A 26,839-nucleotide genomic window follows, 5' to 3' on the forward strand; every position below is an offset into this window, starting at 1 on the left:
ATCCTTTTTCTTAGGGCTGGTTTTTATCGCCTGGTCTAGCCAGAAATCCTCTTCCTCCTCCTCCCAAACTTGTCTTGCTCAACAGGGGGAAAGTTGGTAGTATTTAAATCTAGTTGGCCATCCCCTGGTGCATTGACTCAAAGTTTCCCAGCTGACTAAAAATAACTCTGACTTAAGATCCCCCACTGGGACATCCCTGTAGCTTTCAAGGGAAGACTAAGCTGATCCTTTAGACACTATGGGGTCCCTGGTGAATCCCAGATCGGAGCCTTGGTAGAGTAGTACGGAACTCCCATTTTTTTCCGAATGAAGGCTCCCAACAAAACCTTCAACCTCACTTTTTTTAAAACTTCGGCTCTCCGTATTTAAACAAAAAGTGATCCTGTCCTTCCATCGCTCCACTCAATGTAGCCCCAAAAAGAATTCCTAATGGTGACCCATCCACTTTATTTAATAGCATATGGAAGTTCTTGAAATGAAATGCATAACAATATGTTATAAGATCAGGAAGCACTAGCCCCCCTTCTCCAGCATCCTGCTTAACTTTTTCCAGGATATCAGTGATCCCTTAGTGGACCAGATAAAGCTGCCTATCTTCCCATGCAATTTGGCTACATCTCCTTCGTCGAAATGTAAGGGTATAGAGTTAAAATAAACGTAATCTTGGGGAGGACAATCATTTTGATGAGGTTAACCCCGCTGTATATGTTATGGGGTCGGTTAGCCCACCTACTTGCTTAGTTTGGAGTAGAAATAGGATATGTAATCTTTCCAAAGTCCAATACTTTCCCTACTGTTGCATAGGTGGGAGTGGGAATAGTATATTTAACCACTCCAAAGCTCAACGCTTTCTCTGATTTTGCTTCTGTTGGAGTGGGAATAGTCAAACAATCCTTTCCAAAGTCCAAAACTCTCTACTTTTGCTTACATTGGATCTTTAAAAGTAAATATTTGCCTCCCAAGCCCAACACGTTTGCTATTATTGCACAGATTAAGCAGGGGATAGTAAATCCATTCCCTTCCAAGTCCAACACGTTCCCTACTTATGCTTAAATTGGAGAAGAATAGTCAATCTAATCCCTAATAAGTCCTACACATTTCCAGATTTTTCTTACATTTGAGTGGGAATAATAACTTTTACTAAGGGCCTGATTACAAGTTTGGCACTTCTCCTGTGGGCCCGCCACCGCTGTGCCCACAGGAGAACCACCAAACCCGTGGTGAGCCTGCCTGCCAGTTTACAACTGTAATTCATGTTAGGCGTGCAGACTTGCGGCGGTTTCATGGCGGCAGCTGTTTAAGGCTCATAGGAGAGCCTTAACAGCAGACCGCTGCCCTGAGTGAGCTTACAGCACGTTCCTGCATGGTGTGGCATGCCTCATGCTGTGAAATGAAATGAAAATTAAATTGAATGAAAAACATTTATGAAGCGCATGACTACCCGGAAGCGTCCCAGCGCTAAGTACCACCAAGGGGGAGGTAGAAGAACTAAGGAAACAGAAAGGTCTTCAGTTGTTGGCGGAAAGCCAGATGATTGGGAACTATGCGAAGATGTAGTGGAAGAGAATTCCAGAATTTAGCGGCGTTATAAGAGAAGAGCCTTCAACCACTTCTGGCCTTCTTGATCCTAGGGACCTCGGCTAGATGCAATTCATCTGACCGAAGTTTCCTCTAAACTTTGTAGGGGCGGATCATCGCTGAGTTGATAGGAGGCCCATTCCACTGCATGGATTTCTGTACTAGGCTCAGGGCCTTGAATCTAACACGTTCCTGCACTGGGAGCCAGTGAAGGGAGCAGAGTGCTGATTTCGCCAATTGTCTGTTGGTGGCTCCAGTCAGAAGTCTGGCAGCACTGTTTTGAACCAACTGTAATTTGAAAACTACTGTTGTGGGGACACCCAGATGTAGTGTATTACTATAATCCAGTCTGGAAAGTGTAAGATATCTGACGTCTTTCTGGCCTGTACCCTAAAGTTCAAATCCTGGTCCAACCAGATGCCTAAGCTCTTGATTTCTGACTTAGGGATCGGGGGAGGACCCATGGCGGCTGGCCACATGGAACTCAATTTGAAACTAAGGGGGTCGCCAAAAATCATAAGCTCAGTTTTTATGCCATTAGGCTTGAGCTGAGACGCATCTATCCTGTTCGAAACATCCTCTAGACAAGAATAGTGGACATTGGTTATTTGATCTGCTTGATTTAAAGCTACAACCAATTGCGTATCATCAGCATAGGTCACCATGCGGTTTCCAGAGGGAGCTACAGTGCCTGCCAGGGGGGCCATATACACATTGAAAAAGGTCGGGCTAAGCGACAAGCCCTGAGGGACTCTGCTCGGCAGGGAGGCAGGCTTAGATGCAATGTTTTCCTCAAATACCTGGAAGGTACTTCCCTCCAGAAAGGAGCAAAGCCATTGAAGCACCGTGCCTGTTACTCCTATACTCCTGAGACGGTGATCCAGGATCCTATAGTTCACTGTGTCGAAGGCTGCGCTCAGGTCAAGGAGTATAATGGCTGATGACCCTCCTGAGTCTAAGATTTTCCTACCTTCATCCACCACTGCTAACAGGGACGTTTTGGTGCTCTGTGTGGTCGGAATCCTGTTTGAGACGAGTGAAGCAGGTTGTGGGTTTCAAGGAATACGGACAGGATTTGATTAACGTATTTCTCTGCCATCTTACTTATTCCTGGCAGAAGGGAGATAGGGCAGTAGTTGCCCAAATCTGCCGGATCCAAATTATGTTTCTTAAGTAGGGCTTTCACCATGGCTCCTTTCCAGTTGGTAGGAACTATTCCTGTGGCCAGTGAGGCATTAATCAGCTCCGTCATGTTAGGGGCTATTATTGAGGCTGCCTGTTTCAGAATGTTAAGCGGTGCGGGATCCTTGGGTGATACGCTCTTTACCAAGGACAACAAGGTAAGGAGTGATTCCTGAGACGGGGACGACGACCTCTAGTGTGTGTTCAGAAGGACGTTGGTCAGAATCCATCTGCTTGGACAGGGTTGCGCCATAATCATCCTTATGTGGCAGGGATTCAAGAAAATACTAAACCTTTGTGGTGAAATATTCTGCCAGTTTACTGCAATGTAGAAGACCAGAGGTATCCGTTGCTATTCGTGGGACGGGGGTTTTAAGTCGTTTTTTAATAATAGGAGAATTGGCGGCTGATAACATCTTACCCTCGTAGTAGGAGGTCTGGGCTTTTTTTATTTCTGCTTTATAGACACAAATAGCTGCCCTTTATTCCAACTTTTTGATGGGTAGGAAGTCTTTCCTCCACTGTCTTTCCTTGCGTGCACAGTTTGGAGGAGAACCAAGGGGAGTTATGAGTGCATGCCATACTGTGCAGGAACAGGATACAACTCAAGAGGGCACAATAGCAGAATGGGAGGCCCTGTCAGGGCCCCAATGGTTGCCTCTCTGCCACCCTTTTCATGGCAGACTCACTGCCATGCAATGGGAGGTGGACAGGCAACTCTTAATATGCTGCAGTGGCACTGCCAACATATTGCTGCCCCTTTCTCTTGTGCCCCTGCCGCGGTATCCTAGCTCCCGGTGGAGGCAGCAGTCCTGTGGCAGTACAAACACCACACTCAGAATACTTTGGAAGGACCCCCAGTGGTGGTGCTGGTCCGACCGCTGCACTCGTAATAAGGTCCCAAATCCAAAATGCTCCCTACTGTTGCTTACACTGGAATGGTTATAGTAAATATAACTGGTCCAAGGCACATTACTTTCCCTACTGTTGCTTACATTGGAGTGGAAATAGTAACTCGAATCCATCCAAAACCCAACATTTTCTCTACTGATGCTTAGAGTAAAGTGGGAATGGTAAATCTAATGTCTCCAATGTCCAACACTTTTCCTACGTTTGCTTACTTTGGAGTGGGAAAAGTAAACCAAATCCTCCAAAGTCTAATATGGTAAACAGTCAAAATATCGATTCCAAAATATAGAATGGACATAATATCGAAGTAAAAATATAGAATGGACAAAATATCGAATGGACACAATATAGTGGTTACAAATATAGAATTTAAGGTAAGTAATATCGATTTTCAAAATATAGAAGTCAAAATATCGAAGTATTCAATATAGGCATTAAATATATAGATTTTTTATTAATATCAATTTTTTTGAAGTGTTTTGTATGTTAGTATATGTGTGAAAAGTGTATATTAATTTTTGTAATGTATGTTTAATGTATTTTAAGTAATGAATTTTATGTTATTTAATTTTTGCGTAATTTAATTCTGTAGCGGGTTGTGGGTTTATAGGGGAATAAGGTGGGAAGTAATTTAATTATATTAAATTAAATATTAATTTTTAGCAATTATTATTAATTTTTAATTAAATATTGCTTTCTAGTTCTGTAGCGGGTTGTGGGTTTATAGGGGAATAGGGTGGGAAGTAATTTAATTGTAATTAATTAAATATTTTTATTTATTTATTGGTATTCATTTTGAATGTATTATTTTTTAATTTGTATTAATTAATTGTTAATTATGTTAATTTTCTAAATTTATTTTCTGTAGCGGGTTGTGGGTTTATAGGGGAATAGGGTGGGAAGTAATTTAATTGTAATTAGGTAAATAATTTTTTCATTTGTTGGTATTGATTTTAAATTTATTGTTAATTAATTTTTAATTGGTAATTAATTTCTATTAATTGGCAATTAATTTTTATTAATTGGTAATTATTTTGTATTAATTGAATATTTGATAATTGTATTAATGTATTTTCTGTAGTGGGATGTGGGTTTATAGGGGAATAGGGTGGGAAGTAATGTAATTGTAATTAATTACATATTAAAAATACTTTTTGTGTATTGATAATTAATTTACTGTTAATTTTTAATTGGTATTAATTTGTCTTATTAATTAGTTTTTGTTATTAAAAATTAATTAGTTGTTAAATAATTATGAATAGGTTATTAATTTTTAATACCTAATATGTAGTTGTATTTCTAAATAATTACTACATAATATTAAATTGGTTATTAATTTCAATTAATGTTTTATTGGTATTGATATTTAATTTATTTTTAATAATATATTAAATCGTTACTTTCCCTACTGTTAAACTCACTGGAGTGGGAATAGTAATTTTCACCCTCCCGCTATCCAACGCTTTCCCTACTGTTGCACTCTCTGGAGTGGGAATAGTATTTTTTACCCCAACGCTATCCAACGCTTTCCCTACTGTTGCACTCTCAGGAGTGGGAATAGTAATTTTTACCCCTACGCTATCCAAAGCTTTCCCTACTGTTGCACTATCTGGAGTTGGAATAGTAATTTTCACACTCCCGCTATCCAACGCTTTCCCTACTGTTGCACTCTCTGGAGTGGGAATAGTATTTTTTTACCCCTACGCTATCCAACGCTTTCCCTACTGTTGCACTCTCTGGAGTGGGAATAGTAATTTTTACCCCTACGCTATCCAATGCTTTCCCTACTGTTGTACTCTCTGGAGTGGGAATAGTAATTTTTACCCCTACGCTATCCAATGCTTTCCCTACTGTTGCACGCTCTGGAGTTGGAATAGTAATTTTTACCCTCCCGCTATCCAACGCTTTCCCTACTGTTGCACTCTCTGGAGTGGGAATAGTAATTTTTACCCTTATGCTATCCAACGCTTTCCCTACTGTTGCACTCACTGGAGTGAGAATAGTACTTTTTTACCCCTACGCTATCCAACACTTTCCCTACTGTTGCACTCTCTGGAGTGGGAATAGTAATTTTTACCCCTACGCTATCCAACGCTTTCCCTACTGTTGCACTCTCTGGAGTGGGAATAGTATTTTTTACCCCTACACTATCCAACGCTTTCCCTACTGTTGCACTCTCTGGAGTGGGAATAGTAATTTTTACCCTTACGCTATCCAACGCTTACCCTACTGTTGCACTCACTGGAGTGGGAATAGTATTTTTTACCCCTACGCTATCCAACGCTTTCCCTACTGTTGCACTCTCTGGAGTGGGAATAGTAATTTTTACCCCTACGCTATCCAAAGCTTTCCCTACTGTTGCACTCTCTGGAGTGGGAATAGAATTTTTTACCCCTACGCTATCCAACGCTTTCCCTACTGTTGCACTCACTGGAGTGGGAATAGTATTTTTTACCCCTACGCTATCCAACGCTTTCCCTACTGTTGCACTCACTGGAGTGGTAATATTAAATGTTACCCTCCTGCTATCCTACGGTAAAATATTGTACATTTTTTATTAATAACTTAAATTAATTATATCTTAATTTTAAGGTTATTTGAGTATTTTTAGGTATGTTTTAGTTAATTATATTTATTATTTCATTAATTTTAAATTACTTTTAAGACATTTAAAAAAATTCGATATTTTGACTGACTATATTTTTTACAGACTATATTTTGGATTCCATATTTTTGTACTTACCTGTTTGTAGATAGGAATTCGATATTTTGGCATTCTATATTTTGGTGACTATATTTTGGTAAGTCTATATTTTGTCATTCTATATTATGTCAGTGATCCGTCTAATATATTGTCTACTTTTGTTTTAATTGGAGATAGAATAGTAATTCTGTCTTCTTTTAAGTTCAACCCGTTTGCTGGTGTTCTTTATTCTTGAATGTTGTTCATTTTTATTATGTGTTATTGTTTATTGTTTGTATTATTAGCGAGAGAGAGTACATATACTCAAAATATACACAAAATGTTTTCAACACAGTGTTCTGGTATCATTTTATATTGTTGTTCTTAATAATCTGTCATACAACTTGGAGACTCGTAAGTATTACTCTTATCAAGGATTACCATGATAACATAATTATACCCACTGGCATAGATAAAATACATTTTGGGGAAAAAATCCTACTCCAAGAGCACATTCAGTGAGCACAAGCAGCTACCCCCAATGCTGCTTATGTTATCTTGCACTGAGTACAGTTTTCTTAGTGCAAATTGCTTCCTTGTGTCCATTTTGGATGTGAGAGAGCATTTTTATGCTAAGAAAATTGTGCTAAATGCTGGGTGGAAGTTGAGGGATAATCCTGTAAAAAGCGCACATTTAGCAAGCGCAAAAAGGCGCATGGGCTCGCTATACGTGTTTTTTGTATTCAGAACTATTTATTAGCACAAAATGCATTCTCTCCTCCATTTTGGATGAAAGGGGGCATTTTTATGCTTAGAAAATGGTGCTTAATGCAGAATTACTCTTCTGGTGTAATTCTATGTAATAATGCAGAATGTTCAAATAGTTCTGTGCGACTATACTATGTAGAATTAGGGGAGGAACGCCAACCACCACTCGAAAGTCTGTATCTAATTTTAAATATACATATGGAAATGATAAATGTAATCCATAAGGAGATCTGCACATGAGGAAAGCTACAAAGACAAGCTTACTTTTGTAAATAGGGCCCTTGTTATTCTTTAAAGAAATGTGTGTAAGAAATTACTTTTACTCTGGAAAGATTGTCTTAGTTTTGAAATATAAGTTGCTAACTTGCTTAAAACATCTCTTCTTGCATTGTTTTATTTTTATTTATTTATACAATTTGTTGAGCGCGAACAATTGACCAAGGGCGTCTCGGCGCTATGGATGAGGGCAGAATGAGAAAGGGCGATGGATTACTGGTTGAAAAGCCATGTTTTTATTTTTTTCCTGAAAACTGGCAAAGTGGGAGCGGACCTAACATCTGGATTGAGAGAATTCCAGAGTTTTGCCGTTGAAACGTGGAAGCTACGATCACCCCATGCCACCGTTCTAGTGCGTGGAACTGTCATGGTGAGATTGTTCATTGACCGGAGTGATCGGTTAGGGACATGGAATGTAAAATGGTCAATGAGAAAACGTGGGCCTTGTTTGTGCGTGGCTTTGTAGGCGATACAAAGCGCCTTAAACTTTATCCTATTTTTGACTGTGAGCCAGTGGTATTTTTTTATGGTGTCAGCAATAGGTTTGAATTTAGGGGTGTTCAAAAGCAGTCTGGCCGCGGCGTTTTGTATAGACTGTAGCCTTTTGATGACCTTATGTTGGGCATTGACCAAAAGTCTGTTACAATAGTCCACTGAGGACATGACAAATGAGGTGACCAGTGTTTTACCGGAGTTGGGAGGGAGGAATGGGAGAATCTTTTTTATAGCTTTCAGTTTAAAAAATGATGATGAAACAGTGGAGTTGACATGGGATGAAAAAGTAAGTTTATTGTCTAGGAGTATTCCTAGGTTTTTAACCTTGGTAGATGGGAGGGCCTAAGTTCGGGGGCCACCATGCATCGGACCAAGTAGGAGTAAGCTTGCCAAAGGTCATGACCTCAGTTTTATTGGAGTTTAATTTGAGGCAGTTTACTGACATCCAATTGCTGATGGCCAACATGCCCTGCTGAAAATTAGCTGCTATTTTGTCTCCGTTCTCCTTGATGGTAAGAACCAACTGGGTGTCATCGGCGTAGGATGTTAGGCTCATCCCCCAATCTTTAAATACCCTTGCCAAATCGGTGACATAGATATTAAATAGGGTTGGACTGAGGGCTGAGCCTTGGGGGACACCACAAGGTAGGGCCAGTTGTTCAGATAGAAAGGTGTCTACCTGAACTGTCTGGGTGCGGCCGGCTAGAAAAGATCTCAATAGGACTTTTTCTTTGGTCTGAATGCCTATGGCACTGACACGGTCGATCAGGATGTTATGATCGACCGTGTCAAAGGCCGCTGTGAGGTCAAGAAGAATGAGTACTGCTGCTCCTCCCTGGTCAAGTGCTTTCCTTATTTCATCGGTGGATTTGATGAGTGCGGTCTCAGTACTTTGCAGTTTGCGGAAGTCGATTTGACTGTCATCTAATAGAGAGTGTTGTTCTATATATTGAGAGATTTGAGAGTTCATAAGTTTTTCGACTATTTTTGCTGGAAATGGCAAACTGGCTATAGGTCGATAGTTATTCGTGTCTTCCGTATCAAGATGGGGCTTTTTAAGAAGGGGTTTGAGAAGCGTATCCTTCCAGATTGCAGGGTAGATTCCAGTGCTAAACATGGTATTAAAGATGTTAGCAAGTTGGGGTGCAGTAATATCAGAGATAGGGAGGAGAATTGAGGCAGGACAAGGATCTTTGGCTGATCCTGATTTGATGGAGCTCATGGCCTCAGCAACTTGGACAGAATTTGTATCAAGAAATTGTGAAAAAATTGGGTGTTTGATGGGAGCAACATTCGGGCAGGTGTCTGTGTGGGTTTCTTGTGAAAAATTTGTGTAGATGTTATTTACCTTATCAAACAAAAAGGTGGCCAGGTTGTTACAGAATGCTTGGGATGGATTGGGGATGGATTGGGGAGGCAAATGGGACAATTTGGCTACCACTTGGTAAAATGCTCTGTTGGAGTTCTTGGCTTGCTCAATTTGAGAAGAGTAGAATGTGCTTTTGGCATTTTGGATAAGAGATTTATATAGAGTCATTTCTCTCTTATAGATTTCCTTATCTTCAGTGGAGTAGGTCTTTCTCCAGTGTCTTTCTTTATTACGACAAAGTTGTTTCTGTAGCCTAAGATCCTCAGAGTACCAAGGTGCCGATGGAGTACTACGGTTTTTTGAAATGGTTTTAATGGGTACTAATTTATTTAGGGTCAATGTAAGCTATTCCGAGTATTCTCTGGCTGCGTTATTTGAGTCTTGGGGTAAATTAGCTGCAGAGGCAGATAACATATCACGAAGTTGTTGGTGATCAATGTGTTTCCATGATCTAAAGGTTTTAAGTGGTTGGATATTATGTTCCTTAAGTGATGACGGATAGGATGGGATGGTAAAAATGACTGCATGGTGATCTGTCCATCCCAATGGGGTGATCTCCGTGATAAGTAAGTTTTTGTCATTTGTGAATAACCCATCCAAGGTATGCCCTGCTTCATGCGTACAGTTTGTAATCCTTTGAGTGAGACCAAGGGATTCTAGGTCAGCGATGAGGGCTTTGGTGTCATTATTAGTCTCATTTTCTAAAGGAAAATTGAAATCTCCTAGGATAGAGGCGGTGTCTTCTAAGGCAAGAGATTCCATCATCTCAGCGAAAGTAGTTAGGAATTTGCTTCTGCTTTCTGGAGGACGATATAAGAGGACACATTTGAAACGGTTGCAGGGGCCTAAGACTATGGAGAACTGCAGGGCCTCACATGTGGAGAGTGGTAAGGGGTGAACCGTGGTTTTGAACTGACTGCGGTATATAATGGCAATCCCCACCCCAGTTTTTATTTGTCTATCTTGCCTGAGAATAATATAGCCTACCGGTACGGCTACTAGGAGATCGGGATCAGACGCCGGGTTGGTCCAAGTTTCTGTTAGAAACAGTATATCCAATTTTTCACTACAAATAAGATCAGCGATTTCCTCTTTATGCTTACTTAAGGATCTAGCATTAATAAGTGAGGCTTTGATAAGTTTGGGACTTATTTTAGGGAACGGGGTATAAGCTTGTGTTAGTTGAGGGGCCTCCAATTTGAAACCACAATAAGTGCAGGGTTTAAGATGATAGAAGGGTTCATGTAGATTGTAGGTACAATCTGAACATGTCATTGAAGGGCGTAGATTGAGGAGGGCCTCATGATGGTAGGTATGAGGTGGAACAGAGACCGGTGGGCCAAGATTTATGGCCCTGGGCGCGGTCCAGGCGCGGACGGGCGCAGACGGGCTTGCCTTTGGCGCGCCTGCTGCGCGCGTCCGCTGCGCTTGCGCTTGCTCTCCGCCCTTTGTAGACTGGGGAAGTCGAGAGACTGGAGCGCTACTTTCGGCATCCGCCGGAAGTGAGGATCTTTCTGTGCCTTCCGGTGTAGCCCTCCAAGCAATCGGCACAAGCCGTGTTGGAACGGGGCCTAGGAGCCAGAATACAAGTTAAGCAGGTAGGAGCAAAGTGCACAGTATATACAATTATAGTGCAAGTGGCAAGATTTAAAAATGTTAAAATACAGCAAGAAGAGCGGCACCTAGTAAAATCAGGCTGCTCTCATCCACTTGCCTGCTTCGGTCTCTCCGCCCTTTGTAGACTGGGGCAGTGGAGAGACTGGAGCGCTACTTTCGGCATCCGCCGGAAGTGAGGATCTTTCTGTGCCTTCCGGTGTAGCCCTCCAAGCAATCGGCACAAGACGTGTTGGAACGGGGCCTCGGAGCCAGAATACAAGTTAAGCAGGTAGGAGCAAAGTGCGCAGTATATACAATTATAGTGCAAGTGGCAAGAATTAAAAATGTTAAAATACAGCAAGAAGAGCGGCGCCTAGTAAAATCAGGCTGCTCTCATCCACTTGCCTGCTCCGGTCTCTCCGCCCTTTGTAGACTGGGGCAGTCGAGAGACTGGAGCGCTACTTTCGGCATCCGCCGGAAGTGAGGATCTTTCTGTGCCTTCCGGTGTAGCCCTCCAAGCAATCGGCACAAGCCGTGTTGGAACGGGGCCTCGGAGCCAGAATACAAGTTAAGCAGGTAGGAGCAAAGTGCGCAGTATATACAATTATAGTGCAAGTGGCAAGATTTAAAAATGTTAAAATACAGCAAGAAGAGTGGTGCCTAGTAAAATCAGGCTGCTCTCATGCACTTGCCTGCTCCGGTCTCTCCGCCCTTTGTAGACTGGGGCAGTCGAGAGTCTATTGGATAATTGTGAATTATCCAATCAGTTTTCTATTGACTGACTTGTGACTTAAAAAAATCGAAAATGCCAGCAAGCCTGATATCAGGGTTAGTGGCATGTGAGGGGGCTGTTACATGCATCAGCTAAGAGTAAACATTAAATATAATGATCAATTTGTTTTCTGGTGTAAATATGCAGTTCAACATTTCACCTAATTGATGGAAGAAGGATGATGCTGAAAGCAACCAAACAGACACCGACCCTGGCTCGTATTTTGTTCTACGCTTTAAAAAGGCATATTCAGGACTCTAAATCAGCATAATACAGATGCAGTTTCAGACAATATTTCAGCTTCTGAAAATATGTATTAATGTAAATATTTAAGTGTGTATGCAAGCTTGTACACATTTATTTGTTTACGCGTGTCTCTGTGATTGAATTTATGTATGCATTATTATGTATTAATTTATGATTCTGTAAATATAGATATGCTGCATGTTGTCTTTCCGTCACTTCAATATACAAAAGGACTACAAAGATCAAGAACTGCTCAGGGACATACATCAGTCGTGTGTGTGGGAGATCCTCCTATCCCAAATTCCACAATCCTTCTCCGCAGATATGGGTTGATTTTGAATTTAGCGAGACATAAAATGTGCCCTAAATTGGTAGTGTAAACATTAAGCGGGACCAGGGGTCTTACATTTACTTTTCTACCTTCAATCCAACAAAATCTGGGGAAATGCCTGTACTGGAGGGAGGAAGGCCGATTTACTATTCTCCGGTCTAAGAAACAATGCAACAAGTGCATACATTGAAGGGGTAGCAGATTTATTATTCTAACTTCAGTTTTATAGACATTGGGGGAAGAAAATAAACGGAGAGAGTGCGGATTTAATTTGCTATCTCCAGATTAATAAACATTTTGAAAAGCGCCTACATGGGATTGTGAGGTTTAGTATTCTGACTCTAGTCCAAAAAATATTTGAGAAAATGCTCCACTTTAACAAACATTGACAAAAGTGCATTTATTTTCGTGGGTCACTTTAACGACACTAATATAATGCAGCCCCCTAATAAAACATTTATCATGTTTTAAAATGATCATTAAAAATAATTTACAAGGCTTCATAAAATTGAGACACTTTAAATAAATAAAATGTAACTAATACAATATTACATTTAAGGGATAGATTATTCTATAATAATTTAAATATATTAGTGTATTATTAATATAATATATGTACCGTAATAGTTAATGTTACAATATTTAAAGATACAAAATACTCATTAATACCCACAATAAACTACACTCCAAACTTAAAAAAGGCTTTAAAACTATTTTAAAAAGTATTATTTGCCATCTTTCAAATTACTATAAGTAATACATTAAAATTGTAAATACGGTATTTGTAAAGCACGAACTACTCACCCTTACGGGTCTCAAGGCGCTGGGGGCTATTGTGGAAATTAAGTGAGCTAATGCCCAGAGTCAAATGGTGCTGACTTGGGGCCCGATGTAGGTTGGTCGGTAACGGCCGAAAATCGGTATTTTCGGCCGTTTCCGACCGGTATTCAGTAATCGGTATGTAGGGACACATTATTTTACAGATTCGGTAAATTTACCGATCGGTAAATTTACCGAATCTGTAAAATACCGAATCGGTATTTATACCGATTCGGTATTTTTGATATGTAGGTGGGACTCTTCTGAGTCCCACAAGCCTTACAGAATCGGTATTTTACCATGAAATCCGACTTCATGGTAAAAAACCGATTCCGGTGTGCATGCACATGTGTGCATGCACACCTGTGCCATATGACAGGCAGACCTGCCCTTAGGGCAGGTATGCCTGCCACATGGCCCCCGAATCTTTTTTGGGGGTGCTAGAGGGTGTCAAAGTGACACCCCCTGCACCCTTGTCAAAATCGGTATTTACCGATTCGGTAAATACCGACCGGTAATGCCCCATTCATTCCTATGGGCTTCAAAGCCCATAGGAATGAATGGGCCATTACCGGTCAGTATTTACCGAATCGGTAAATACCGATTTTTACCGATTCGGTAGCAGGAACATCTGGATGTTCCTACATCTCAACCCCTTAGATTTACCGATTTTTAATTACCGAATCGGTATGATTCGGTAATTTAAAATCGGTAAATCTATTTTACCTACATCTGGGCCTTGATCTGCAGCCAGAGCCGCGATCGAACCGTGAGCCCTGTGCTCTGAAATCAGTTGCACATAAATCGATTAATGTTACTATATCGTTTTAATCAAGTACCCATTCAAAATCTCATTAAATCCAGTAAACCCAAATGAAAGTATATCACATATTTACAAAAAATATTGAATATTTAAAGAAATAACAACAAAAAAATAGCAACGTCATTAATTACCATTAATATATAACTAAAACTAGTATCCCAGCCCCTCACGAAACTAAACAATCCACAAATATATACATAACAATAACTTCTAAAACATTGAACAATAACATTTAAAATTTACACCATCATAAAAAACAATAATCGAGTAAATGTTATTTGAAATACTTGTGTAGTCACAATATTTTGGCCACACTGTTATGGTCAGGCAACATTTTTGAAATAATATCTTGATGAAATACCTAGAATCATCATTTTCACTGACATAGGGCCCAATTATGAATTTGGTGGTGCAGGAGCGGACTGCCACACCGGCGGCCTGCTCCTGCACAGCCAAACATGTTTGCCCTCCGCGTGCCACATTACCAGTTTCCCCGTGTCTGGAGTGCTTTATTTGGTGGTCCCACGTCGGTGCCTCCAAAAATAGGCAACTCAATGGAAACGCCAAAATCTTTTTCCTGCATGGCATGGACTATAAAGTCCATGTCGTGCTGGAACTGGGGTACATCCACCCAGGGAGGCGCTTGTAGTGCCCCCCTGCATGCATCCACATGCAAGTAGACAACAGAGGGCCTTATAGGGCCCCCTTTGTTTCAGGACCGCCAGCCTTTTCAGGCAGTAAAGACCTCCAAGACACTGCTGCCATCCTGAGACTCGTAATATGCATGGCGGTGTAGCAGCAGCACCACCAGCAACAGTGGTTTACTGACAGCTGCTGCGGTGACAACAATATCACAACCAAAGTCGTGATATTGTGGTTGGATTGCCAGTGCAACAGTGGCTTGACTGCCACCACTGTGCCTCGTGACTCTGGTGGTCCCCTAACCACCAGACTCATAATTAGGCCCTAAGTGTGTTCACTTCTTTCATAGGGTTGAGGCCTCCAAGCTAGCAATATCAAATACCATATTGCTAGGCTTTCCTTCTAACCCAGGTAAGGTTCTGCAATTGAAGGCTGGTCTCCCAAGATTTGTTAACTCTTGACACTGCATCTGCTATGAAAAGTTGACTTGCCAGGTTGATGGTCAAACAATCAAGATTTTGCCCTAAGGAGGTGGTGTGAAGGTTATTTTTACGTCGTATAAAATAAAACTCACATTTGCAATAAGTATGGCATCACCAAGCAGAATTTCTATTTCATGTACTAGAATAACACTTTAATAATACTACAAATATCTGTATGTATGAAGAGTAACACAAAATAACCTGACATTGGATTTCACAAAAATAGAGTACAAAAACACAGTTGCAAAACTGCAACTACGTAGCGCACACTGTATTGCTTAAGACCATTAAGCAATCGAAAATATGGTGTTTGGCAACACAAAGTGTGCAGAAACTATGTTTACCAAGAAGTGTCACTACTATGCTCCTCAGAATTTGTAGAAGCATGATTGTTTGTCAGAACTCTTGTACGCAGAGACACATCCTCCACTAGCCTTTACAAAGGTTAGTTAAGGGCAACCGTCCTGGCAGCCAGGCCTAATGTGTTTGCAGTCTTAAGTCTGCACTAGCACTGAGATCTACAATCATTATTGTAAAACCATTTGTCATTATATTTGTCATCGTCTACTTTAATGAAAAAAGAAACACAAAGGGGTTCAGTTTGTAACACATTTTTAAGTTTCATTTACATAGGATTGCAATACAAATATCCCTTTCATACTGCAGCTGCACTATGAAGATTGTGAAAACCAGTTGATTGTATCTGCAATATTAAGCTACAACATGCTACAAGAGCACCAACAGGGCTCATTACGATGCCTGTTGGACCAGATTTCACTGTACAATCGGAGGCATTCGGACAGCGGCGGTCTCACCAATAGCGGTTGGTTCGACCCCCGGATTATGATCCATGCATCGTGTACTCTGACAGACTGTTGAAAAACTGCAGCCTACAACAGTTTTTCTCCATCCGCTGAGATGGCAGTTGGAGAAGACAATAGCCATAGGTCAGTACAGGGATCTACAACCACCTTCCAGATTCCGATGTGGGTTTCCTACAACCGACCCTGGCGGTCTGACTGCCTGTCTTGCGTCATCAGAAACAAAGCTTTTGGGGTGCCTTCTAACCCAAATACACTTCTCTCCAGCAGTCTCCACCATGGATCCCTACTTCCCGGTCCCCAATACACTTGGGCAGCTGCACCAGGATGACTATGATCCTGTGGGTGCCAGAATCCATGTAAGTCCTCAAGTGGTATGTATACCTATTGACTGGACTGTACATATTCCGCTACACTCCAGCAATGGGGTACACAGTACACAAGGCATATCCCTACACATGTCATGCATGTGTATACAAGTCACATCTTTTATGTGATTTTTGTTTGCATTTGCAGTGACATATTAGGGGAAATGTGCCCCGCTGTAGATGCAACCGCCGCAGTAGCTGCAGATTAATTGTAATACAGAAGTAGAAGCTTCCCCGCCTAAGCGTTCAAACAGGTCTCACAAGGACAGCGGTCAGACAGACTGGCATAGTAAAGAGCTCCTAAGTCTACAATTAGTGGGTTTCTATGGAGGATAAATACAAAAATACAGAGGAACCACCAAGTCAAAGAAAAATATGGCAGTTGTTGAAAGAGATGGAGCAGTCTCAAGGAAGGTTAGGGAAATATGTCCATACAGTTCATGTGGAAGGTAACTAAGAGCAGCATGTTGGTGTTAATGTCCTTAGTGAGTCTGAGTCTTCATGGACGATCCGAATGTTTGTATACATGTCTTCCACTGCGGCACACATCCACAGATGCTGGAAGTAGGCATGTTGGGGGTGCTGCAATAAAGATGCCTTTACATTTAGTTTTTATCTTGACACATTAGCAGTGCATTCAAATAAAAATGTCAAATGCCGGCTATGTCTTCTGATAAATAGCTGCTTATTCTTTAAAATAGTAACTGGTGCTTACTTTTTTAATGTAAAGTTACAAAAAATGTTGTAAAGTCAAGTGACTATCTGGCAATCTTGTGTGGTATCGGAAGTGGAAAGGGAAAATCTCTGGGATTTCTTTCTAACATACAATAACATTTAAATGCTTATAAATGAAGTGTTCACACATTTCAAAATAAATCAGCAGTTAGAAAGCACAAATGATGCACATTATCTTTAATTCTGAAAGGTTATGGAATTTCATAGGTTCTAAACAAATCAAGACTCTTTGGGGCAAATTACGATGCTGGTGAGACCGTCACCGACAGTCCCACCGATCAACAGCCCTTGGGCTAACCGCCAGATTATGATCCATGCGGTCAGACCCTTCACTTTCTGGGAATCGACACCACCTACGACAGGATCTACTGATCCCGATGGTGTGGTGGGAAGAATCGTTATCCTGAATGGAGACGGTCTGCTGAAGCACCGCCATTAGTGTCTCGATATCCCTTTCTGACTGCCGGTTCACAGCGGTCCCACTGCCATGAAAATGCAGCTGGAAAAGGACTTGGGAGGCCCCCAAGCAAGGCTCCCATCTCCTGTGGGCCACTTCTAAGGTGCCCGGGAGGCACAAGTGGTGTTCCCCGCAAACATTCAGGAACACAGTGCATCAATGTCTGAAAAATGCTTTTTTCTACAGCAGCTTGTGCTAAACACCTTTTCCGGGGTGCAGCACAAGCCAGAGTAGATAAAGACAATGTCCGAGCAGCTACATGGCGGTCTGTTCAAAATATGGCAGGACGGACTGGCAACTCCTTGTCTCAATCCTGCTTCAATGGCGATCAGATGCTCGTCCTGCTGCCATGGTTCTGAGCCCCTTTATTTGGTGATGTACAAATGATAAATATTTGCTGAAACCCAATTTTTATACACAGTTGCATGGCGGTGCAAATTTTGCTGCCATGTAAATGAAAATTGTGCTGTCTGTAAATACAGTGTTTTGCCGCACCATGCTCTAGTAATATGTTTGCCACAGTATGCGCCACAATGCACCACTGGCTATATACCATTTGTTACACTTATTAGCCACGAGGACACAAATGTAGGAAAGGATAGTACAAAGGGTCAATGCAGTAGGGACCACCCCAAGATACAAGAAGGAGATCATGAAGCGGTGGCATGATCTCAAGAGGGTTGTCAAAGAGAAGAGGATCAAGAACTGGGAGCTGGTGAAAGTGACTGGCAGTGGCCCTCCCTTCCCACAGAAAACATTCACATCATGGGAGGAGAAGGTGCGTGCCATAGTGCATCCTGAGAGTCTCACAGGAGTAGCTGGGGGAACGGAGGCCAGTAAGTACAAACAAATGGCAACCAACTCACTGATAAGTACTTCCTTGCACAACCCATACACCATTGCACTGTTCCCCCTCACCTAACAGGTAGGTAGCCATCTAGCTTCTGATATCTGTCTGTGGGAGGGAGGCCTGCACTACCACTCCGACCATGCCTCATGTCCCACAGCCTACCAAGATGGAGGCCTCCCCCACCCAGGAGTATGTGTCAGCCATTACACTGTTCCCCCTCACCTAACAGGTAGGTAGCCATCAAGCTTCTGATGTCGGTCTGTGGGAGGGAGGCCTGCACTACCACTCCCACCATGCCTCCTGTCCCACAGCCTACCAAGGGAGGCCTCCCCCACCCAGGAGCATGAGTCAGCCATTACACTGTTCCCCCTCACCTAACAGGTAGGTAGCCATCTTGTATTGGAGGACAGTTTGGGGGTGGGAGGCCTGTATCACTACTCCCACCATGCCCCCTGGCCCACAGCCTACCAAGATGGAGGCCTCCCCCAACCAGGAGCATGTGTCAGCCATTACACTGTCCCTCCTCACCTAACAGGTAGGTAGCCATCTAGCTTCTGATGTCTGTCTGTGGAATGGAGGCCTGCACTACCACTCCCACCATGCCTCCTGTCCCTCAGCTGAGCAGGATAGAGGCCTCCCTCACCCAGGAGCATGTGTCAGCCATTGCACTGTCCCCCCTCACCTAACAGGTAGGTAGCCATCTAGCTTCTGATGTCTGTCTGTGGGATGGAGGGCTGCACTACCACTCCCACCATGCCTCCTGTCCCTCATCTGAGCAGGATAGAGGCCTCCCTAACCCAGGAGCATGTGTCAGCCATTGCACTGTTCCCCCTCACCTAACTGGTAGGTAGACATCTAGCTTCTGATATCTGTCTGTGGGAGGAAGGCCTGCACTACCACTCCTACCATGCCTCCTGTCCCTCAACTGAGCAGGATAGAGGCCTCCCTCACCCAGGAGCATGTGTCAGCCATTGCACTGTTCCCCCTCACCTAACATGTAGATAGCCAACTTGTATTGGAGGACAGTTTGAGGGTGGGAGGTATGTATCACTACTCCCACCATGCTTCTGGCCCACAGCCTACCAAGATGGAGGCCTCCCCCACCCAGGAGCATGTGTCAGCCATTACACTGTCCCCCCTCACCTAACAGGTAGGTAGCCATCTAGCTTCTGATGTCTGTCTGTGGGAGGGAGGCCTGCACTACCATTCCCACCATGCCTCCTGTCCCACAGCTTACCAAGATGGAGGCCTCCCCCACCCAGGAGCATGTGTAAGCCCCTCGCCTAACAGGTAGGTAGCCATCTTAGCTCTTCCTGATGTGTGTGTGTGTGAGACCTGCATCCCTACACACAGCAACAATTGCATGCAATGCATTGACACCTGACATTTATGAGTAAATTATGTTCCTCTGCACTATGAAATTACACACAGTGTTGCAATGAATAATACTAGTGGAGACTTCACAATTGTGTAGTGTACAGACAGTCGATGATACGCAAATCATACAATACTTGCACAGTGCCCAACACTGACCATTCCCCATCTAATCCACAGGTGATGAAGAACTCATTGCTGAGGACCACAACAATGAACAGCAGAGCCAGTCTCTACCCCAGGTACATGGACTCTCAGATGTTGACTCCCAGGACAGTTTGGACGATGAGCTCCAGGCCGGCCCATCTGGTGTGCCACAGACCCACAGGTCCCAAGACCCCATCCTCCCCACCACCACGTCTGCCTCAACAACAACAGCACAGCAGACCCCTGCAGTCACGGCCTCTGCCTCCACCGCTGCCACCACCGCCACCACCACCACCACCACCACCACCACCAGTACCACCAGTACCACCTGCAGCACCCTCCCTGTGCCAAGGGATGACCAGGCCACACCAACAAATGTGGAAGGCAGGGAGAGTGTGCGTGGACCCACAGCGGTGAGGCAACAGGTCCGTTTCAGCAGGGCAGGTGGGAGGGCCAGGGTCACCACCAGACCTCGGGAGGAGTGGCCACGATCCCTGGATCACTTCACCAGAGTTGTGGAGGCATACCAACAGGTCCAGGGACAAAATGGCTGGTCTGATTAACTATTAAGGGAGCTCATCCTGCTGATGAGGCCCATCGACAACCGCCTTGGGCAGATGGTGGACCTCATGGGCCAGCAAGTGGCGTTGCAGAGGGACAGGCCTGTGTCCCAACCAACACCTCCGCCCCCTCCTGTTGTGCCGCAGGATGACAGTGCACCATCCTCCCCTGCACCAACAGAGAGGGGCGGGTCCTCTGACGCCGCTGGCCATGCAGCAGCCCCCCCCAAGAGATCAAGGGGGCATCCAAAGAAGAACCTGGGAGTGTCTGGAGGCAAAGCACCAGCCACATGCCAGTCACGGAGCCAGCCCTGATGGCAACCCTCTTCCCCACTGCATTGACTATTTGGACTATCCTTTCCAGCACTGCCTTGTGAATGGCACATGTCTGTTGGACTGGGTCACCATATCCATGTGGTCTCTACTCTTGCATATCATCTACTATGACTGTCAACTCACTGTTCCATCACCACCTACATGTTAAAATGCCCACACCCCTCACATGTCAACTTTGTAAATAAAACACCTTACACACTACAATGTGTGCAGTCTTGTCTTTAGTGCTATTTTGACAGTGTCCAAAATGTCCATGATGTATACAAAATATGTACATTATGTTGGCCAGGATGACTCCGTAGCACCTAGGGAGATACAACAGAACAACAGTCACTGGCATCAGTGTGCTATCACAGACATAACACAACACCAAACAACAACATAACTGTACAGGCAGACAATACAATGTGCAGCAAGTGTCAACAAACATAGTCCTACATATGCTCACATTTGAAATGTCACTGCCACATTTTCACACACAGGTGAATCCACATGTGCCTGTCTGTTACATCCGCACATAGCCCTTCACAACAACAGCAACCACACCAGACAATGTACACGTCATACCTCGTCACCCACCTTCAAGTGAAGTAGCGGTCGATGAGCTGTTAGCACAGGTCAACTTCTTCCTCCTCTCCACTGTCCTCATCACTGGACTCAGGTCCTTGAGCAGGTGGTGGCCCTGGTTCCTCACCATCGTCCAGGAGCAGGGAGATCCCCTTTTGGATGGCCAGGTTGTGCAGCATACAGCATGCCACAACGATCTTGCAGACCTTCCCAGGCGAGTATGCCAGTGCACCTCCTGTCCTGTCAAGGCAGCGGAATCTTGACGTGAGCAGGCCAAAAGTCTGCTCTATTACACGTCGGGTCCTGCCATGGGCCTCATTGTACCGGATGTCAGCCGGTGTCCGGGGATTCCTTAGTGGGCTCAACAGCCATGGCCTACTGGGATATGCAGAGTCACCTGTGAATGACAAACACCCATTGCAATGTTGCACAGCCAGAGTGCAGCAGGTAACACACAGCACGCCATATCATTAGGCATACTCACCCACAATCCAAGCACGCTCGGGATGCAGATTTTCCATCATCCGTGGCACCATGCTGTTCCTCATGATGTACGAATCATGTGCAGAGCCAGGAAATCTTGCACACTCATGGGAAATGGTCATGTCCGCAAGGCACACCACCTGCACATTGATAGAATGATAATGTTTACGATTTCTAAAAATTTGCTCAGTTGCCTGTGGTGGCACCAGACCTACATGGGTGCACTCAATGGCACCAACAACATGGGGGATGCGCCCAAGGGGATAGAAGTCACCCTTCACACCGGTCAATTCTGCTCCCCTAGGGAAATGAATATAGCGATTCCTATACAGCATCATGGCTGCAAGAACATCCCTCAGCACCTGGCTGAACATGGGCTGCGACATCCCTCCAGCACCAGCCACGGTCTCCTGGAAGGAACCAGTTGCAAAAAAGTGGAGGGCTACCATCACCTTATATGTGGGTGTGAATGCTGTTGAATAGTGACGGCAAGGCTGCAGGTGGGGCTCCAAAAGATTACATAGGATATTCAGTGTTGATCTGTCGAGGCGGAATTTTCGAATGATAGCAACATTCTCCATGTCCACCAGCACTGTCAGGTGACGTAGGAGATTTGGCCTCCTCCTAGTTGAGATGTAAATTTAAAAATGTCAGTGACAACTACCATGAGATGGCCACAGCACATACCATCAACGATGTCATGGAAAAACAAAGACTGCCTGAGAGATGCATGGCACACCAGGTTACATGGGTGGCCTTTTGATACACACAGAGGGCATACCTCTCCAATAACAATACACAAGTGCCACAAACACATCGGGGAATGTGAATGCACACATACTGAATCACACATTTCACATGTGCACGCCAGGTGCTGTAACATCGGCAAATGTGTCTGAAATTACCATGACTGTATCATACCCATCTGCTGTACCTGTCACACATCAACACAATGATCACAGTAGCCGGAAAACTTTCAGTTGTGTGCATAAGCTGATGTGAAAGCACCAGTCTGGTACGATAGCATACAGTGACACAAGCCTTGTCAAGGTCAGCACTGACCCACAACACATTGATTTCTTCAACATCATTGACAGAATGGGATTGTGTGTACAATGATGTGCCCTTCACCATGTTGCTGCTGGGTACTGATACAGTGTTGACGATGGACACAGCCATTAACTGTAATGAAAATGGTGGTACCCACAGCCTGGCCCCTGTGGTGTGATACCAGCACCACCCCCTTCACAAGTGCGGTAGCCATTGGCATATTCACATGTGTAGATGGCGGTGGGCATGCTCCGCCATGTGAATCGCGGTACCTACCGCCTCGCCCTGGCGGTGTGACACCAGCCCCACCCCTTCACAAGTGGGGTAGCCATTGGCATATGGACATGTGTAGATGGCGGTGGGCATGCTCCCCCGCATGAATCGCGGTACCTACCGCCTGGCCCCGGCGGTGTGACACCAGCACCACTCCCTTCACAAGTGCAGTAGCCATTGGCATATGGACATGTGTAGATGGCAGTGGGCATGCTCCGCTGCATGGATCGTGGTACCTACCACCTGGCCCCGGCGGTGTGACACCAGCACCACCCCCTTCACAAGTGCGGTAGCCATTGGAATATGGACATGTGTAGATGGCGGTGGGCATACTTTTGAATGATGCACCATCACGGTGGCGCACCCCGGGCACCTGCGGTGCATCACTGCCATGGAGCATTGCCTACAGCCAAAGGGAGCGATGATTGCGGTGGCATGATGCAGATTTGAAAATCGCGGAAGGTTTGCTCTGCCACCACAGAGGCGGTCATTGGATACTTTTGAATGATGCACCATTGCGGTAGCGCACCCCGGGCAACCGCGGTGCATCACCGCCATGGAGCATTGCCTACAGCCAATGGGAGCGATGATCGCGGTAGCATGATGCAGATTTGAAAATCGCGGAAGGTGTGCTCCGCCACCGCAGAGGCGTCATTGGATACTTTTGAAAGAGGCAGACCTGGACAACCAATTGTTGCAGCTTTGCAGCTTCCAACCGACCCCAGGGGGCTATAAATCTGTGGGAGCGAGCCTCACATTTCCACTGCTCACAGAGCCTGCTGCCAGGGACCCTCTCCTGCTGCTGCCTGAAGAGCCAGCTGCCTGGGACCCTCTCCTGCTGCTGCCTGAAGAGCCTGCTGCCTGAAGAGCCAGCTGCCTGGGACCCTCTACTGCTGCTGCCTGAAGAGCCTGCTGCCAGGGACCCCTCACCACTCACTTCCACCACAGGTGTTCCATGTCCACAGGGATGGCAAGGACAGAGAATATCCGTGCCAGTCCATTCACAAGTGAGGAACTGGAGGTCCTTGTGGATGAGTTGCTGGCACAGTACCCAAGGCTGTTTGGTGGTCCCAATGTAGTGGTAAGTAACCATGAAGGTAGCTGTAGGGCAGGGTGGGGTCAGACGTGTAGTTGTGCAGCTGTAGTATTTGCCTGAGGGTGTGGGGTTGTGTCAAACACTGACAGACAAGCTGTCTCCAGGGCTAGGGAGTGTGTGTGTCCCAATGTCACTCTTTTCCATACCCATACTATACTCTCGAGACTGGACTACGGGAACGTTCTTTACCTGGGCCTACCAAAGACACTAACTAACAGATTGCAGGTGGTTCAAAATTATGCAGCAAGACTTATTTTTAAACTCCCACGGAAATCTCATGCTTCTCCGTTGTTACAGAATCTTCACTGGTTGCCAGTGACACAAAGGTCTGTTTTTAAAAGTCTCTGCATAGCCCATAAATCTATTTATGGCCAAGCCCCTGCATATGTTAAGGAAAGGTTGGAGATCTATCGACCTGAAAGAAGGCTAAGGTCCTCTGAGGCTCAACTGCTGGTGTGTCCCCGGTTTAAATTAGCCACAAAAGGAGGCAGAGCCTTTTCAGTTTTGTTGCCGAGGATTTGGAACAAATTACCTGAAGCCCTTCGTAAGGATGGAAATAGGCTCCATTTCAGAAAGACCCTAAAGACCATTCTGTTTAGGGCAGCGCTGAACTTAGTTTAGCTTCTCCCTTCCTTGATGCTGATTAGGCCGTTATGTTTTGTGGTCAAAGCGCCTTGAGACCTGCCGGTGAGTTGGCGCTATACAAGCCCATAATAACAATAACAATAACAATAACAACAGTATGAGTGAGTGGGGTGTGTTACATTGTCAGCCATACAGAGCCAACGGATGTTAGCCATGTAGGTGCCAGGACAGTAATTGCTTGTGTGAATATTTTGGTGTGCCCCTGTAGTCTGAGTCAGTGTGACCCAGAGAGTAGGTTCAGTGCCTGCCCACCCAAACGATAAAACATCACCAGACGTACATGCTCCTTGCTCCCGTCCCTTCACACTGAATAGTAGATATGCCCCATCTGTGCCCTGTATAATTTCAGAGTTACACACTTCTGTCGATGCATATTGTGTTGAGGCATCCTGCATTTGTGAGATTATCATGGAGCCTCTACGCCCCAATGTGTGCATGGAATCACAAATGTTTGGGCCATGCGGAGTGCCCTTGTGAGGGGTCCCTCAGTTTTGGAGGGAGGGAGGTTACAATTAGCCCTGAGGCTGTGTCTTGCTACTATACTGATATATGTTGGTACCTGACATTGTGTAACTGGTCATTTACCCTTCCTTTCTCTCATACCTGCTGCTCAAGGTACACCAGGGTAAGGCCCTGTAGAAGGCCATTGCAGAAAAGGTGTTAGTCCTGGGGGTATCCATCAGACGACGCACCCACTGTCACAAGAGGTGGGACGACATCAGCCGGCTGGCAAAGGAAGTGGCAGAGATGACCTTGGGGATGCTACCACGCACAGGGCGTTTGGCACGGCGCAGCATGACTCCACTGATGGGCCGCATCTTGGCAGTGACTCATCCAGACCTTGATGCACATCTGAAGGAGTATCGGCAGCAAGGCAGGGGTGGTGAGTATCTAGGGAGGGTGACTTTTGCTGGGAGTGGATGCATGTGAACAGGGCCTGTGGCACTGGTGACCCATGTGATGTGCGTGTGTTGGTGTGATGTGCTGTGTAATGTGAGTGGCTGCTGTGATGTATGGTTGTATCCGGCATTGGCCCACCCTGGCCTTACTAAGCTGAAACTCCCTGCTGTACTTTCGCATTGCCAGATGGGTTAGGCTCCACATGGTTATTCATCATTGGGACAGTGTGGGGAATCTATCATGGGGTGAACTGCAGTGTCCATTTTCTGAGTGTGACTTCATGTATGCCTACTTTGCATGCACCATGATCGTTGAGGCCCACACATCTGACAATAATGTGCCCCAGAGTAACACATGGTGCTTGGTATGGCCCACTTGGCATTGTGGACTGTCATGTCCTAATAGGTGTGTGTGTTGTCCCCTTGTGTTCCCTGAAGGTGTGCCAGTGGTAATAAGTGTTGTACCCACATCATGTCCCTAGCTGCGGGGGGGCACTCCATCTACGGGCAGGGTGTAGTGCTGTGTGGCATCCACATGGCTCACTCATGGCAGATATTCTGCTTTACAGGCACTGTTGTGGTCTATGCTGTGTGTTGCTGCACAGTGATTGCAGGGTGTGGTGGTTACCATGTAGATTTGTGCCTCTCCTGTGCTGCATTGATTTGAATTTGTGTGACCAGATGATGACACCTACACAACCCTGTATCTCTCTCTCATGCAGATTCACAAGAGACCACGCAGGAACATGAGTCAGAAACCAGTGGTGGCGAGAGTAGCACTACAGCTGCAGCGGAGGCCAGTGACACAGAGCCCACCAGCGCATCTGAGGGGGACAGAAGTATGCAGGAGGAATCCGTGGCTGAGACACAGAGTACCACATCATCTGATGCCAGCGGGGATGCATCCATGTTGGCAGGCACAGGGGATGGGGAGTCTGCATCATCATCTACCACCCAGCGGCCAGTGCCCAACCTCCCATCCACTTCATCTGGTGTTGCCCGTATCCGTGTCACTAAGAGGGGAGGAGTCACATTAACACCTGTCACCGCTGCCCCTGCACCTGCCCCCCTGCTGCCCCCAGTGTTGAGTGTGTAGAGCTCCTGCGCCAGCTTTGTGTGGGCCAGACTGCCCTGCTCAATGCCTTCAGTGACCATGACAAGAAATTAGGCCAGGTGGTTGCAGACATGGAGGGCATACACTCTGACG

Source organism: Lissotriton helveticus, chromosome 10 (genome assembly GCF_964261635.1).
Source record: "Lissotriton helveticus chromosome 10, aLisHel1.1, whole genome shotgun sequence".
In the NCBI taxonomy this organism is placed as follows: Eukaryota; Metazoa; Chordata; class Amphibia; order Caudata; family Salamandridae; genus Lissotriton; species Lissotriton helveticus.